General features: G+C 34.5%; 1 protein-coding gene across 1 annotated transcript in view; it reads left to right on the top strand.

Moving 5' to 3' along the window:
* The window catches only part of put (activin A receptor type 2 punt), a 317,293-nt gene that overhangs the window by 287,863 nt on the left and 17,209 nt on the right, over window positions 1–12,221 (top strand). Inside the window, exon 12 of the transcript XR_010858587.2 lies at window positions 9,881–10,128. The gene's annotated coding sequence lies outside the window, so the exon portion shown is untranslated. The remainder of the gene's footprint in view (window positions 1–9,880; window positions 10,129–12,221) is intronic.

Below are 12,221 nucleotides of genomic sequence, written 5' to 3'. Positions count from 1 at the left end.
CGAGGTGTCCACTTAAGTGAGGCTTGTTTTACATGTGTCTTATGTAAAATAAAATCGGTTCCGTGGAAAAATGTCCATATAAGGAGGTGTCCGCTGAATAAAGGTGTCCGTTAGAGCAGGTTGGACTGTATATCAAACTATTTGAACTTGTAATCATGTAAAATGATTGTTTCTATAGAAATGTTTTCAAAGTAATCATGTAAAATGATTGTTTCTATAGAAATGTTTTCAAAATATAAGAATATCATACCACCAGGGACTACAGAATGGTTTGCCAGTGCAAGGAATGGCTTTTGTACATTCTCTCTCGCATATTACCGCAATATGAAAAATTGTTTTTCAAACATATTTTTCAAATTTAATTACGCAGCCAAGGGATATTGTGTGCCAGATAATTCTGCAGTAAGAGAGTTAAACCCATGATCCATTGATCCATACTGCCCAAGGCTGATTGACTGATGAGAGAAACCTCTCTTAATATACCCGCGTGTGCTCCAAGATCAGGTGGTTTTAAATTATGAACACTTGTGCTTATGTAAGGTTTGAGTTTTAATAATTTTGTTGCTGTATATGCAGAAGTAACTGAAACCCCAACTTGCCATGCTAATTTCAGTAGTGATTTTCGTGGCATACGAAGTTATGTACCAATTTCATCTAATTTTCCTTCTGTTAACACAGTACATCTTTGCATGTGTTTCTGGTTTAGCACTGAACCAGTAGTCTCACATTTATTCATATGGTCATGAAATTAAGTTCTGGAAGGAGGCAATTGTCCTAGGAACCTTCTAACAAACTCCACACAAACATGATGAGCCGATTTGTATTTATAACAACATTTGGATACAAAAATACCTTGCTCTAAGAAAGGTATCCCATCTCTGCAAATGAACACAGAATACTTACTACACTGTGGGAAGTGAAGGATAAGAAACAAGCCCTGATAGCTATCTAGGCCGCGAGTGTGCGGAAAGTCGGCCAACCAGCCACGCATGAGCGAGCGGTCAGGTTTTATATGGAAAACCCATTCTTAGCACACACACATGTTGATTCTTCATTAGCATCTATGATTCTCTTGAGAAGTGGTTTGGTGTGAAACAAATGGCAAGAAAAATAATGAAAACAAAATGAATGTAGTGTGAATAGTGGCAGGATTATTGTAGGTCATCTTCAGGTGCATTCAGAAACAACAAAATTAACATAATCTGAATAATGAATATTTGTAGACCATCTTCAGGTACATTAGTCTGCTTCTTTCTTTGTGTTTCATTGTAGGCTATGTACTGAAGTGTTAATTAATATAGATATGTTATAAGCTGGAACAAAATGTTGTTGTCCTGTATGTAATTGCAGGATACTGAAGTTTCTTGCAATTAAAGCTTGTTTAGAGTTACAAAATAAAGAGAGTGACTTAGCAAATATCCTTTTGAGAAATCTTTATTAAAAGAATATGTAAAATTTCTACCTCGTACCTGGTGATTATCTGTGACTATTCGGGAAGATCATAACAGTTGGTAACATCAGATGATCTAGATTACCACTTCATTGGTATAAGTGTTATGTAAAAGTTAAAAAAAAAAAATTAAATCCATGATCCATTAATCCACACTGCCCTGACTGCCAGGACAGTTGTTGCCCTGCCATATGCCATACTAATATTATTGTCAGTTACACAGAGTTATGGCTTCTCAGCCATATAACTTTCTTCAATTGTTTAACTCATATTAGACAGCTCCTCTGTTGAGCTCAGTAGACTGAGTGAAACTCATTCAAATTCTTGTATGACCCAAAGTCGTTGGGTAAGAGATAGAAGTGCTACTCCTTCCCCATGGGACTAGCTCAGTAATACCTTAATACTTGTAAATACAGCTGTGAGCTTGCATCCGGGAGATAGTGGGTTCGAAACCCACCGTCGGCAGCTCTAAAGATGGTTTTCCATGGTTTCCCATTTTCACACCAGGCAAATGCTGGGGCTGTACCTTAATGAAGGCCACGGCTGCTTCCTTCCCACTCCTAGCCCTTTCCTATCCCATCATCGCCATAAGACCTGTCTGTGTTGGTGCAACATAAAGCCACTAGCAAAAAAAAGACTTGTAAATATAGCTAGGTCCAGTACAATATCCTATACATTGCATGTTAAGAAATTATGAGTTCACACTGTGTGTTTTTAGAATACCATCTCTCAATTGTGTTATGGGCATGGTACTGTATATCTTATTAATCTGATACTGTTTATCACATAATTCCTTACATGCCCCCAGAGTTACATTAATTTGTCCAATTTGAAAGAGTCAAACAAAAATTGATAAGTGAAATTGGACTGGGAATGATGGACTCCAAACTTTTGCCTAGGGTTTAAGTTCTGGATAATTACAGAACTGAGATTATATGTTTTCCCCAAGTATGGTCACTCTTTTCATACTAAAATATCTGCTCAAAAAAAAAAACAAAGAAAAGCCTACTTCAGACCATGAAGGCACCTGTAGGAGTGGAAGGTTTAAGTTTCTATTTGTAATTACCGAGTGGCTAGCTTTTGCTCAGCTACCTTTTCTCCCAGGAATTGACCTTATTATTTCGGCTGGGGTGCTGAAATCTATGTGCCTCTCCAGAAGGTGTTGTCTCATTTCTGAAATTAACTCCCCAACACAGAATGAATTGTCATCTTTTCAGGTGAACCAAACATATTTTTACTGCCTCAGTTGGTCAGCCCTTCTCCATCCAAAACTTGCTTGCCTGTTAAGTAGAATGATTTTCAGCAACACCATTACTAATAACCAGGAAGTAAATGCTATCATCAGTAGCTTTGACTGTTAAATGAATACTTTCCAACTGACAAAGTACATATTAATCATCATAAATGGTACGAATAAAATGGAGTAAACTTTAAAAAAATGTACTCTTTTCTAGAATCACATTGGAAAGGGAGGGTGGTGGTCCAGTTTTGAATAATTACGGTAATGTATTCAATTTTGCAGGAAATACTTGTGGAAAATAATTTTTTCTTCTACATACACATAGTTCAATTAATTTTCATTGTACATACATCAAGAGATAATTTAAAATGTGCATAGAAACTGTTCAGAGATATCCCTACTTGCCACATTCACATTCTCATTGCAGTTCTAAAAATAAAGAATGAACAATTCTAGTGCTCCCCATTTTCGTATCTTTTTTAAGAGGTACTTTTCTTTGGTAACCTCAACATTGTTTATCTTTCAAAATAGGTAGCCATATAATTTCTCATTTTGGTGATATTGAACGTGTTATTTCTTGCCCTTTACCTCACACCAAACATATTATCATAACATATTTTACCTTCTAATGAAAATCAGAGGTGATGATGAGATTCAGGTAAATTTAAATATCCCACTTTTCCAAATCTTTATATCATAATTTGAAAGCTTAATTTCCAAACACTGACACTTAATTCACAGAATTTGGGCTTCTTTAATACTGTCATATTTTATCTGGTGATAATTGTTATTACTTAATCAGGTCACCACCTCAGGAATTACAAAATTACTGACAATAGAACTATGGATGGCAGGTACTGCTTGGAAGTTGGAATAGGACAAACTGTATTGTTTGCATGTTATTTTTATATTACTAATTTATTTCCGAATGCCTTGTTAGATGTGATAATCCTTGTTAGATGTGATAATCCTTGTTAGATCAGCTTTATAGTGTGTCCAGATAGTACAGAATAAAATATATTACCTGGCAGTAGCAAGACAGTTTTCAGTATGAAAAGGATTATTCATTTCAAGATCAAAAAATTTCTCGAAGTTCTTATACAAGCTGGAACCATGATTTCTACAAGGAGAGGACTGCTTTTCCCCTTTAATTTGCTCCATTTTATAATCTCTCTGAATATTGTGTCATAAGGAGATTTGAATTTATTCACATATAGTGCTAATGTTCATTGTTGTGTGTTCCTTCAGATAATTTAATGTTGTTATTGAAAATAACATAAACTTGAATTTCTAACTTTCTTTAATTTCAGTTTTGTCCTTCGAGGAACTTGATACAAAGTAAATTTGAAGCAGTTTTTCAGAATGATTAGGGGATATTTTGCTTGATTTCTTTTTCATTTTATCCCCTAAGCAATGCCACAACTAACATGAAAGGGAAAGATGCTTGTCAGTTGAGTAATACAATTGGGCCACTCTCATAGTTCCAGTCAGGGTAGATATATGCTGCTGTAATGTAGGTGACAGTGTATATGTGTATATATTAGATGGGTAGGTAGACCAAACCACGGACATGGATGTAAATTGCTGTGCTATGTTCGGGTTCATTCTTAATTTAAACTGTAGTTGTTTCTCTTGAAATGAGCAGGTGAAAGACATCTAGCACCAAAGCATGTAACAAATTCATAGCAGTTTTGCGTAGCTGTCCATAATTTGCCACATGCGTGCTTGAAAGTATATATTTTGTAGATGGGAAATATTGGCGTGTTTCCCTAAAAATTGTTTATGGTGAAAATGGACTATTTTAATAGAATTTCAAATGTTACATTTATACATATTTTATAATAATCACTATGACATAATTCAACTGCTCATTTCATCACATAGCTTTCTTAATGTGGTTTGAGATACACTCTGATATATTATTGGCCTGGCTGTTTTCCTATAAAAGTCACTCATACCTAATGTAATGGGATATATCTCTTTAGTCAAATGTACATGACTGAAATCTTTTTAATTAGTCGTTCTTTTACCAATAGCAATAATCTTTGTGTTCACATGTTTCTCTGAAAATCTTTTAATTGCATATTATTTCTCTTGTAAAAGTAGCTGTTCCCCATCAAGTGTTTTGTATTTCAGTACATTACGTTCCTATATGCCCATTTGTTGCCTCAGTTCAATCTACAAGTGCTGGTTGGGAGCCCATAAAAATTAATGCAGCTATTGTAATGATGTGTGTGTATCTGTAGTTTATTTTTCTGTTCAATACTCAGGGTTTTTGAAAAACAACTCTCTTTTCATTGCATGTTGATCGTGCCGATTATCAAATCTTGTGAATGATAGGGTCACAGATGCAGTCTGTTTTTTAGACCAGTCATAAGTATGGACCTTCATGAACAATTTGTCAACTGTCATCAGTGTAGAAGTATTAAAAATAAGTTTAATGTTATGTACTCATTTTTTGAGAATGTATTTGTCATATATGTTGATGGCCACCACACCTGAGATTTGAGAGGAATTTTCTGATTGGGGTACATTGAAGTGTTCTCTACTCTGTGTACATAATAATAATATAATAATAATAATCTTCTTTTGTCCTTTAAAACAACACTTATCCTCAGTTTTCTGCAGATTCGACAAACAGTAGTTATGAGACAATTTGACAGTCTATTACAAAGTTCTTAGACTAAGAATAAAGATATACTTTGCCTCTAAAATTAATCCAGTGACAACCAACAAAATTATGACAGAGAGAAGAAATAAGATTGCTTAACCTCATAACTGAGAATGATGTATTGAAAATTCTGTAGCGTGTAACACAGCATTTGTCAATCTTGCAGCAAATGAGATTACATAATTAAATGGTGTTTCTCATAAACCACCTCCCTTGTACTGTATATAGTCTTTTATGGCAGATGTAGCCATCTGACTTGTGTCTATCTGGATACACTTCATAAAGTTCTCATGCACTTATTTATTCCAGGGATAATTACTTCCAAATACAAAGTAGCTTAACTTGATAGTGCTGAAATTTGCATTCTTAGGAGGGAGAAAATTTACCTCTGGACAGATAGTGAAAAGGTCATGTAACATCCAGCAACTGTCTATATTGCACAGACAATAATTTGCAAAACCTAAAAGCATAACTTTGTATAATAATAATAATAAGAAGAAGAATAATAATAATGTTTGCAGGCCATTGTTAAAGCATTTTAATTTTATGTCACTTAGCTCTAATATGATCTAAACTCAGCAGACAATAATAAAATATTAAAACAACAAAATATATACCTGGATTGAGTTCCATTGTCAAGCATATATTATCCAATTCAAAGTTGTGCATTAAGAAAATGTAAAATAGTGAAATGTTTGGTACAGTTTTTAATTGTTTGTGTGCTTATCTTTATTCACTGGAAGTACTAATTCATAAATCTTACTGTCTTTCTAAATTACACAAACTTACTTGAAAGTATGGTCAAGATCTTTTTGAGAAATCTCCAAATTATTCAAAATTAAAATCTTACTTCATGCTGGAATCATATTAAGTAGAAGTGTTGCTTATATATTACTTCACACATCATCACTAAATTGCTGACAAAGGACCGACAGATATCAATGCAAGCAATAATTTTGTATACTGTTATCCTTCCTTTAATGAACATTTAAGCTGGTGGGGTTTTTTTTTATTATTATTATTTTATTTTATGTAGTGTTCTCTTACAGTTTTATTGCATTTATTATTATTTATTACTTGTTGACTACAGGAATGAGATTGTGTTTTTCTCCTCCCCATTTAATTACATTTGAATCTCAAATGTTAGGTATTAGCACACAGAAGTCTTATTCTTAATGCTTCTAAAACTGATGAGTTTATTTTCTTTGGTACTGAAGGTAGCTTTCTTGCTTGCCAGTACAAATTTTACTTTGTTAAATTGCAATGAAATATTCTTTACTGTATGGTATTGCAGTAGTTTAATGATCTGTATATTTTGATCAATATAATTGTTCCCATAGATGGTGCAGTGGATGACCTTAATTAGTACTAGTGACCTGTTAAGGTGTGTGTTTATTCTTGTACCATGTATATGTCATGTTCTTGTTTTGGGTTCTTACTACAACATTTAATCATTTATTAACCTCTCTACAATAGTAGCCTTTTCAAGTAGAATCTAATTTCTATGTCCATTCTCTGTGCCATTGTTGAATTACGTATTATTCGCCTCACGTGTTTCTCACTTAAAAACAACAGTTGATTAATTTTAAAGAAGTCTACATCAGTTATTCTCAAACTGTAAATATTTTATTCGTGCATTTGGAATGTAGAAAGGTAATACTTAACTGGACCTTCAAGTTTTTCAGTGCTGTTAATATATTGCCTTTATATTTCAAATAATCTTTATCTGTCCCAAAACTAACTTCTTAACCATTATTTTATCCAACAGGTGCATTTTAAGAAATATTTCCTTTTTTTTTTTTTTTTGTTACTTAAAAATCAAATTGCAATTTTAGATATTCAGTGGTGTTATTTTATATTTTTCATGAATTTATAAAATAGATCAGATGTAATTATGTTTGGGAGACTTTAAAACTTTGGTATCTTGGGAAGCACTGACATTGTTATTGTTCTTGTTAGAATGAGTTTTAATTTATGCTTTGTAGAGAAATATCCAAGCAATGATACATTTTTCTTTCTAAATATCATGATCCATTGCATTTATTACATCTTTCTGAATAACGCTCATTTTTGTTTTAACTGTGATGTGTCGGATCCTCATTTTCTTGGTTTCCTTTTAAAGCTTATATTAATATATTATTTCTTATGAGAATAAAATTTTCTAACAATTACTTTAAAACTTTGGAAATGTAATAAATTTACTCTTTCAAAAACAAGTTTGAAATTGGTAGGTAAAAGCATAAGGAACAGATTCCAACAACTGAAAAGGTATAATCATCTTTATATGCATGTTTCATCAGATTAGTGCAGATGTTTTTTTTACATCATGTGTTGTTTCAAATGAAGCACAGACCTTACTAAGTTGTCACTCATTAAAGATTTTTGTACTTTGTTGGAGGATCAGCATGCTTGATAGGCTAAATAGTTGTCTATGGAGCCAAGAACTTGAACTTGCATGCAGTTATGACTATGCTTGTTGTATGTTTGGTTGTTGAATCTCTCTGTTATTGTCTGTATGACTGTTGTTACAAATTGTATATTTTTGTATAATTATGAAGAAAGCACAGTGGGCTCCCCTGCACATCACCATAGTACAAGCAGATACCTCTACCTTACTCACTCATTCCGTTTGCTGCTCTAGTTATATTTTAAGGGTACTTAAAAATGAAACATGATGATGTTAACATAACTAAATTAACAAGTTTATAAGCATGTTTTATGTTTACATATTCTCTCTTCTTTGTAAAAAGAAATATATATATATAGTCATTATTTTAATCATGTGTAAAAGATAGATGATAATTCTATGTAATTCATGTTTTATTTATTTCATCATGTTTTACTTCTGTTTGATGTGAATATAAAATTTGAATTACAGAGTCTTTAGAATGTGTGTGCCAAATGTTGTGTGTTTGAAACATTCTCCCATTTCCCATTCCATGATTGTCTTTAATATAGGAAGTGAGATCATCTTCCTATACGGAATAAATATAGAACTAAGAATGAAGTTCTACTGTAAAAGGAAGAAAGAAAGAGAGAGAGATGCCCTTACTTTTTATGACTATTGTAGCATAGTGAATTGCAATATGCCTGAATGCAGAAAGCTAGTATTGATTGTCTTTTACAGCTCGTAAAACATTCACAGGTCAAAATTCTAATTCTGTTGTAGGCCTAAGAATGAATGAATCGAATACTCTCCTCTCCCAGTCATGGGTGACCAACTGGAGAGAGAATATTAATTTTTTGTAATCGTAACAATTACATGCATTTTTGTTAGTGCTAGTATGTTTCATTCAGGTTCATTTTCAATTTTATATATTTCTTTCCCATCTATATATTTCTCTCTGATTTTTATAATTTCTTTACAGTCTTGTAGCAGCTGTGCCATGTCCATATGTTTATTGCATAAAATGCATTGATTGATTTTTTTAATACTCCTATCAACCATCAAATTATCCCTGTCATTTCCCTTTCTGTTAATATTTGAGTTCATATTATCATATTTACACTTACTTTACAAAATTCTCTTGTTATTACATTCTGCCTTATTGTTTGTCTTTCTGTGTCTTGTATTTTTTGGACAACCTTCTTACACGATCTCCTGTCATCCCGTTATATATTTCTTTCCCAGTACTACCCCATTCCTATGTCATCTAATAGCTTCTTCACCCCATCCATCCAGTAGCCCTCATTTTGATGTTTCATTTGGTGCCGATATTATTTGCCAAAAATTTTACATCCTGCCCCCGTTTTTAGTCTTGGCTAATACTTAACCGTCCGTTTCACAATATTTGTATTTGCCGTTGTACTCATCCCTCCACATATCATTCTCAGTCCAATCTTTGCAGAGCAGCTGGGTAGTCCTATAATTATTTTGACAAATTTATTATGACTATATCTAGCTTCAATTTCATTAGCTACTACTCCCCCCACCTGGCGAGTTGCCCGTGCGGTCAGGGAACGTGGCTGTGAGCTTGCATCCGGGAGATAGTGGATTTGAATCCCACTGTCGACAGCCCTGAAGATGGTTTTCTGTGGTTTCCCATTTTCACAAGCTGTACCTTAATTAAGGCCACGGCCGCTTCCTTCCAACTCCTAGGCCTTTCCTATCCCATCGTCGCCATAAGACATATCTGTGTCAGCAACTAGCAAATATATATATATTAGCTACTCCCCACATTTCTGCTCTGTACAATACCTTAGCTTTAACTGCTGAATTAAATATGTTTTTCTGAACTTTATATTCAATGTTAGGCATCATTCCATCCAGTATTTTTATACTAGCCAAAGCATTTACTCCATTTTTGCTCTTTATCTGTTCTGCCTATCTGCCATTGCTGCTTTTAATCATTCATAGGTAATCAATTTTTTTACTACTACTAGCTTTGTCTTAAACCTTCGACCTCGATTCACTCTCTGAAAGCTTGATGCCTTTTTACACCTTTCTGTGAATTAACTTTTAGATTCCACTCTATACAATAGTTTTCTATCTCATTAATACAATTTTGTATCTTGACAGGTGTTAATGTAAGTAGAAGGATGTCGTCAGCAAAGATTAGGCCTGAAACATCTTGGTTCTCAAGACTTAGAGAAGATCCTTTCTCAAAGCCTTTCAATTGGAAGATGCCATTAATAAACTATAAAAATAATATTGGTGATAATTTACAACCCTGAAAATATCTTTCCTACCATTACAGTCTGGAATATGCAACGTTTTTCCATCATTAACTCCATTTCGACGAAAATGGATTATGTAATGTTATTCTGGTGAGCTATTTCTCTATACCTCTATACTCTTTTCTTCTTGTTTAAAGTCATATCAGTCAATCAATCGCTACTGATCTGCATTTAGCATGATCGCCCAGGTGGCAGATTCCCTATCTGTTGTTTTTGCAGCCTTGTCTTAAATTATTGCAAAGAAATTGGAAATTTATTGAACATCTCCCTTGGTAAGTTACTCCAATCCCTAACTCCCCTTCTTATAAACGAATATTTGCCCCAATTCATCCTCTTGAATTCCAACTTCATCTTCATATTGTGATCTTTCCTACTTTTATAGACACCAATCAAACTTACTTGCCTATGGACGTCATTCCACGCCATCTCTCCACTGACAGCTCGAAACATACCACTTAATCAAGCAGCTCGTCTCCTTTCTACCAATTCTTCCCAGCCCAAACGTTGCAGTGTTTTTGTAACGCTACTCTTTTGTCGGAAATCACCCAGAACAAATCAAGCTGCTTTTCTTCGGATTTTTTCCAGTTCTTGAATCAAGTCATCCTGGTGAGGGTCCCATACTTTATTTGGGGTCGTACCAGAGACTTAATATGCCCTCTCCTTTACATCCTTACTACAACCCCTAAATACCGTCATAACCACGTGTAGAGATCTGTACACTTTATTTACAATCATACTTACGCGATTACCCCAATGAAGATCTCACCTTATATTAACACCTACGTACTTACAATGATCCCCAAAAGGAACTTTCACCCCATCAACACAGTAATTAAAACTGAGAGGACTTTTCCTATTTGTGAAACTCACAACCTGACCTTTATCCCAGATTATCATCATGCCATTTCCTACTGTCCATCTCACAATATTATCGAAGTCATTTTGCAGTTGCTCACAACCGTGTAACTTATTTATTACTCATTTATTACTCTGTACAGAATAACATCATCTGCAAAAAGCCTTACCTCTGATTCCACTTCTTTACACATATCATTGATATATATAAGAAAACATAAAGGTCCAGTAATACTGCCTCTTAATTATTACAGGGACAGATAAAGCTTCACCTACTCTAATTCTCTGAGTTCTATTTTTTAGAAAATGAACTACCCATTCAGTCACTCTTTTGTCAAGTCCAATTGCACTCATTTTTGCAAGTAGTCTCCCGTGATCTTCCCTATCAAATGCTTTAGATAGGTCAATCGTGATACAATCCATTTGATCTCCTGAATCCAGGATGTCTGCTATATCTTGCTGGAATTCTACAAGTTGAGCTTCAGTGGAATAACCTTTCCTAAACCCAAACTGCCTTCTCTCAAACCAGTTATTAATTTTGCAAACATGTCTAATATAATCTGAAAGAATGCTTTCCCAAAGCTTACATGCAATGCATGTGAAACTGGCTGGCTTGTAATTTTCAGCTTTATGTCTGTCACCCTTACCTTTTTTTTTTTCTAGGGGCTTTACGTCGCGCCGACACAGATAGGTCTTATGGCGACGATAGGATAGGAAAGGCCTAGGAGTTGGAAGGAAGCGGCCGTGGCCTTAATTAAGGTACAGCCCCAGCATTTGCCTGGTGTGAAAATGGGAAACCACGGAAAACCATTTTCAGGGCTGCCGATAGTGGGATTCGAACCTACTATCTCCCGGATGCAAGCTCACAGCCACGCGCCTCTACGCACACGGCCAACTCGCCCGGTCACCCTTACCTTTATACACAGGGGCTACTATAGCAACTCTCCATTCATTTGGTATAGCTCCTTCATGCAAACAATAATCAGATAACTACTTTAGATATGGTACTATTTCCCAACCCATTGTCTTTAATATATCCTCCAAAACCTTATCAATTCCAGCTGCTTTTCTAGTTTCCAAATTTTGTATCTTACTGTAAATGTCATTGTTGTCATAGGTAAATTTTAATACTTCTTTAGTATTAGTCACCTCCTCTGTCTGGATATTATCCTTGTAACCATCAATCTTTACATACTGCTGACTGAATACTTCTGCCTTTTGAAGATCCTCACATACACATACGCTTAAGTGCGGCCAGTATCCATTATTCGGAAGATAGTAGGTTCGAATCCCACTGTCGGCAGCCCTGAAGATGGTTTTCCGTGGTT

Source organism: Anabrus simplex, chromosome 1, assembly GCF_040414725.1.
Source record: "Anabrus simplex isolate iqAnaSimp1 chromosome 1, ASM4041472v1, whole genome shotgun sequence".
Classification (NCBI taxonomy): domain Eukaryota; kingdom Metazoa; phylum Arthropoda; class Insecta; order Orthoptera; family Tettigoniidae; genus Anabrus; species Anabrus simplex.
The sequence above is the reverse complement of the archived record's forward strand: the minus strand, read 5'-3'. Positions and strand labels throughout refer to the sequence as shown.